The sequence below is a fragment of the Paralichthys olivaceus genome, chromosome 3, assembly GCF_024713975.1.
Source record: "Paralichthys olivaceus isolate ysfri-2021 chromosome 3, ASM2471397v2, whole genome shotgun sequence".
Lineage (NCBI taxonomy): Eukaryota > Metazoa > Chordata > Actinopteri > Pleuronectiformes > Paralichthyidae > Paralichthys > Paralichthys olivaceus.
The window spans coordinates 17249015-17255014 of NC_091095.1; the positions used below are offsets into that span (position 1 = coordinate 17249015).

The following is a 6000-nucleotide window of genomic DNA, read 5'->3' on the forward strand; positions in this document are numbered from 1 at the left end:
TTTATCCTGGGCAGGGCCGGCATCTCGGGTGTTGAAAAGGAGAGGGCTGGGGCTGGGTGGGGGGTTGTGGGGTGGGGCCACCTAACTCATTCATAACCATTTCAAGCAAACTGGAAAGCCTACGACGCGCACCACTCCCTATCCATTCTCACTCAGAAAGTTTGTACTGTGAAAAACAAAAAAAAAACACAAATAATTTGTTTTCCTACATACAAGTTTTATTATCATAATTTCGGGGCACCTGGAAAAACTTACATCCCCTTCCAGTCCTGTGACCTCTGCCATCCCTGTCCCCCTTCACGTGCACGGTAAGGCATTGTGCAACTCAGTCAAATCAGCTCCATTACTGTCCACTGACCCAGCTCAGAGGCCGGCCTTTCTTTTTTTTTTGACACCTTCACTCTCCTTTCGTCTCTCTCTCTCTGGCCACATGGGGCAAATTAAGGGACCCTTTCCCTATTTTTTAATGGCCGCTGGTTTGAATCATCAAGTGGTCGGAAACACAGAGCAGGTTGCAGGAGTGTTGGTGGAGTTAGTCCAGATGAAGCCCATGAGACTCTCTGATCACCTGCGTTAATATTTCAATGAAACACCCTCTCTGATCTTTGTCATTTAATTTTGGGAGGGCAGAACGGAAATGAAGAACACCTTTTTTGTGACTTCCAACACTCTTGTCTGTTTTTTTACAGGCTGTGAAATGAGCCTGATTAGGACAAAGCATCAAGCTCAGCCCGAGGAGTTCAGATATCGGTGGTGACTCGTTATTTAATGGTATTACCTTTAATATCAATGTAAAGCAAAAGAAGAACAAAGACATATTCTATACTATCTTATTGGACATCAACTTTTTTTTCGACTTTTGGGAAATAAGCCTTTTTGGCTTTTTGGAACAAATAAAATAAAAGCACTCTGCAATAAATATACAATAAGTTATACAGCCAGTTATCCTAGGTTAGCATTGCGATTTTAGACATGGCAACACAGCTAGTACTCTGTGCAAAAACATTTTAAAAAAATCAAATACCCTGACTGTAAGCAGAAAATCTCGTCCTCGTTGTGACAGATTCATAATTTTCAATAAAACAACAATCGCGTCTCCACTTCCTCCCACTATCTGCCAGTTTGCGTATGTGGAGTCAGAATCGACACAGTAGGGATCAGGAGAAGGAGCCACAGTGATGATGTTGATAAAAACAATCACAACCAATCGCAGCTGAGTTTCATCTGTCCATCATTATGTTTAAAATGACTCTTCAATATATGTCATTTTGAAAAGAACTACCTAAAAATCCTCTTTGAGAAAAATTTATTTATCGTTTGATAACAAGGAGGAGGCGGGTTTTATGGCCTATGCTGCAACCAGCCACCAGGTGGTGATCAAGACTCTTTGAACTCTATTTTGGCGAGCTGTTATTTCATCCAAGCTTATGTATGGTCTATGCTGCAGTACATGAAGAAAAAAGAACTGTGCTTTCCATAATGACAAACTAATCCTCCAAGTTTTAAATTTTAAACGTGAGATGAAAACTAACACGTACCTTTTTTCTCCACCAATGTTGATGCTATCAAAATATAAAGGGAGATTGAAAAAGTGAAAGAAAGCTGAAGAAGATGCAGACATTCTGAAATGATGCTGCCCAGTTAGCGTTGTCACTCATCTGCTTTACTTCAGTTATAGTTAACACCCTGAGGCCAGATTAGTTGGAAGTTTTTAATATTCTTATGTAGTTTAACGATCGTATGAAAGTTATATCTTGTGTCATTTTCTTTTTAGATAGATAGATAGATAGATAGATAGATAGATAGATAGATAGATAGACATAATACAATGATAAATAAAGGCTTTCTAATCTATTCTATTCTACTCCAAGTGTGTCTTAGTTTAGTATTTGTTCTTAGTTTTGTATTTGTTTGTACAGTGACAGTCACTTCACATTATTTTGCTCATTTACTGCCCCCGAGACTTGCTGTCCCCCTAACCCCTATTTAAACTTAACCCTCACAAAAAAAGGAATAAAAATCTGCTGGAGAGAATCCAGTAACCTTTTATTCCAAACTCCGAGCTACGACCCCCAACTCCCCCAAGCCATTCCTGTCTACCTGCGTGTATGCTCTGTTTCTTGGCCCCCGCCAGGCTCCTCATCAAAGCAACTTTCGGCAAAGATGTAAATGGGCCTAGTAAAAATCATAGTCTTTCACCCTCAATTAAACCACAGTGTCGTGTCTGTTAACTTCCGCAGGCTTTATGTGTTTTCTGGCTCTTTACTCATCTTTTCTCTCCTGTTTCTGTCCTTTAAAGTCAAACAGGGTAACAAAGAAAAGAAACTGGTCGTGTATCTGTGTCAAGGAGACTGTGTTGGGGAGTGGGTGGAGTCTTAATAAATAGATATGATAAAAATGATAAGTGCCAACCATGCACCAGCTAATGTCAGGGATCACCAGCAGATGTTAGAGACATAAGTTGTGTTGTTGGTGTCTAGGTAAGTTGCTTTATGATGATCACAACTGTAAATTTCTTTGTATTTGCTTATCAGTAAGTCATCTGTAGTTTTAACTAAAAAATATATTTGAATTGTACAAAGTGAACTTCCATTAAAATGTGCTACTCCCTTCAGTTCTCTCTGCAGATAGAGGCAGATTGTTGTGTTGCACATGCTTGATAATTAGATTATACTTCCAGCTAAACGTCGCAACAGATTCCATATGTCAATGATAAAATGTCCAACCCCTTTAACCATTTATTTTTCCACTATGTTCAGGGAAGAGTTGCTAATCTTTACGGAAGAAAATGTTTAAATCAAATTGTTGCTAATAATTATTGTAACAGCAATTTATAATGAATAAAATCTGAAGATGTTAATAATGTAAAACAAAATAAATATTTTCAATAGTCTATCATCCATTTGGCCGATGTGTTAGAGTGTATTTGTAGATTTGTATACTATTATTCATACAACATTGCATAACATTCAATGTAATGCACTTTGTATTGTACTGTATACATTGTAACCATGTTTACTATGACTTAACTGCCTTCTACTAATACTTTTAAGTTGACATCATAAAATCATTAATTTTTAGAACTTCATTATCTCTTAAATAAATAAATATAAATAAACATGTTATGTATAATGATGAGCTATACAAATATGATAGATGGCACTTAAGTCCTTCTCTTATCTACTTAGTAGCATATATGTGGTTCTATTTGTCTTTTATGAGATAAAATAAAAATTTAGCACACATGCAAACAAAGAGAAAGAAAGAATAACAACAATACTATTCTACTGTACAATCCTACAACCTTTTTACTACATTACTACTTTTAAGTCCGAATCTTTTTTTTTCCTCTCCTGCTTTGATGTGACTTTTTTCTAATCATTGCACCATAAAAGAAGGAGTTTTTCAAGGCACAGCTCAACCTATGCCTACTGAATACTTTCAGGTTTCCATTGTAAAAGTAAATTTACAATATCTTATATATATATATATATACATGGTATATATTATGGAATTTAAAACACCATATATGTAGTTTAAATTCTGCTTTTATCTACTCACTAGTATATGTGGCCCTATTTCTCTTCTGCAGGTCAAAATAAAAAGGAAACACGTGAAAACAAACTCAGAAAAGAGTATGAGAACCACAGGAAGTTGTAGTTGTCCATCCTTTGCTGAAATTTCCTGTGATTAAAATTACACAATCACTCTATGTGCTGCAGAACTCCTCACAAATCAGAGTGGCCCCCCGAGGTCAACAGCAGAGCTCGGGCCTCGTGTGAACGTCAGATGTGGCAGTAGATTGCTTTGTGGTGTCTTGCAAGCAAATGTTTGGGCTCTGAGCTCAGTGGCCGAGCAGAAATAAGCATAATGTATTTCTTTGTTAAAAGTCTGAACGTGCACTGTCTTGCTGTTTTACAGTGAGCATCTTTGATGATGTCAACTACAGTAATGTGGATGATTTCAAGGTCATAACTCACATTGAGGATTTAGTAAAAGTCCAGTTAAACTAATCCTGGTTAATATTGTTGAGCTCAAGTAAAATTTACGTGTGTAATCCACTGCATAATTTCTTCCATCAGACGCAGGTACGGGGAACCTTTGAGGCTGAGCTGAGTTGAGCTGAGCCGTGCTGTGTGGGTGTGCCCTGAGCTGAGAACACCACTCTGTGAGCCAGGCACCCAAGAAGGATGTTCTCAAGTGGAGGAACCTAATCTTTCCCAGCAGGGATCCAAGCGGCTCTGTAAGTGTATGAATAGAGATAATATCTCTATAATGAGGCCTGTTTTGTACCATCAAAGTCTTCAAAAGAGTCTGAAACCCGACCTCCCTCCTAGCACTGACAATCCCTCAGTAATAGCTCCCTATTATTAATTGTTTTGCCTTCCTGCTAAGTCCATGTCTCCCTCTTTCTCTCCCCTACTCTTGCAGTGTTTTAGCGACTCACCCTTGACCCAGTGCTTTTAACGTGCATTGACATTCTGCCAACTTGCAAATCACTGCTGGAAGGGTATTTGTTTTCCTTGTTTTAAGATAAAACTGTTTCCAGATACATGATAATCTACTTTCTCTTTACTGTAGATGCTGAGAGTGACAACACTCACATATGGAAATTATCCCATATGTTTTTATTCATGCAGTAAATTCTTATAATTTCAGTGATTATGTAATTTATGCTTTCAGTAGGTCCAGCACTGTCTGTGTTGTTGGTTCAGACTCAACGCAGGTGTGCCTGATACCTTTCGAGCCGTGGTTGACTGACAAACATCCGGATGTGGTTAGAGGAACTGACCAGACCCCCTCAGCTCAGACGTGGCCGTTTGCATATCCTGCTTTGTGACCATTGTCTATTGTGAGTGGATGTATGATAACTGGGTCATCTATCTGATGCTGTGGAGAGTTCTGAGAGATGCAGCCTCCCAGTTCTTCACCTGATAACACACAGAGATCTAATAGTCTCAATAGAGTTTATACCTCCGCTTATGAAACCACATTTAAATTCACCAGATACACATTTTTATTTGGATCTGCCCCAAATTGTATACACTCATGAAAAAAAATTCTTCAAGATGATTATCTGAGAAAAAGAGAAATTTTGAAACATGCCACATTTCACGATGTTCCTGGATCGGCCCCCTGATCGGATCCACACCCAAATTTAATTGCTAATAAACAAACAAACCAAACAACAAAAATAAAGGAGTGAAAACAAACCCATTGGCGAAGGTGAAAAAGTCATGAGTGTTTAAACATCTGTGCTCTGATAATCTGAACTATCAGAGGCCACACAGATGGATGGTTGTGATGATGGAAAAAAACAAACCCTTTTAAAAAATTTGCTTTCCTCATTCACCAGATAAAAATGAAGATGCTCTTGCAGCCTCAGTAACTTTGTCTGAATGTTGACAAAGGATGACACAGCATCAACACAATTCTCTCACATTATTCTATTAAGATGTACTTAGAAGAATAGTAGCATGACACATCTTTTGCCATTTTTACTGACTCAGTAATCGAAACCATCTTCAAATGCATGTGTGGGGAAACCCAGCCAGAGCTGTGTGAGTCACAGCAATCCAGGAAAGGCCTATTAAAAGCATCTAAACCTCACCATTCTTAATGGGCAATAATGCACACACAGGGCTTAATCTGATAAGTAATATTCTAAAATTGATGTTTGTTTCTTTGCTTCTTAAGTTAACAGCAGATTGTACAAAATCATAATGTGTGTTTCTTAGTTTAAGACCAAAAGTGTGATTTAGAAAAATATGTTTATTAAAGTTTCCAGTGCGACTTCTTTGTCTCAGATGTCACATTATGTGGTGAAGCTCCTTGAGAAGTAACTTCTTCTTCACATGACAGGACAGGTCACTTATTCAATGTAATAGGTGCTTGCATGTGCACACACAAACACACACACACACACACACACACACACACACGTGCACAGATATCCACTGTCTACACTGGAAGCCCCGAAATATTGGTGGTTGCCCCTAG

General features: G+C 38.2%; 1 long non-coding RNA gene across 2 annotated transcripts in view; it reads left to right on the forward strand.

The window, feature by feature from the left end:
• The window catches only part of LOC138407220 (uncharacterized), a 48076-nt gene extending 42285 nt beyond the window's left edge, over positions 1-5791 (forward strand). The window contains exons 2-4 of one of the 2 annotated variants that reach the window (XR_011240635.1): positions 4083-4243; positions 4432-4510; positions 4684-5791. This is a non-coding gene — a long non-coding RNA (uncharacterized lncRNA). The remainder of the gene's footprint in view (positions 1-4082; positions 4244-4431; positions 4511-4683) is intronic. The other variant, XR_011240636.1, reaches the window with a different exon arrangement.
• The last annotated feature ends 209 nt before the right edge of the window (positions 5792-6000 follow it).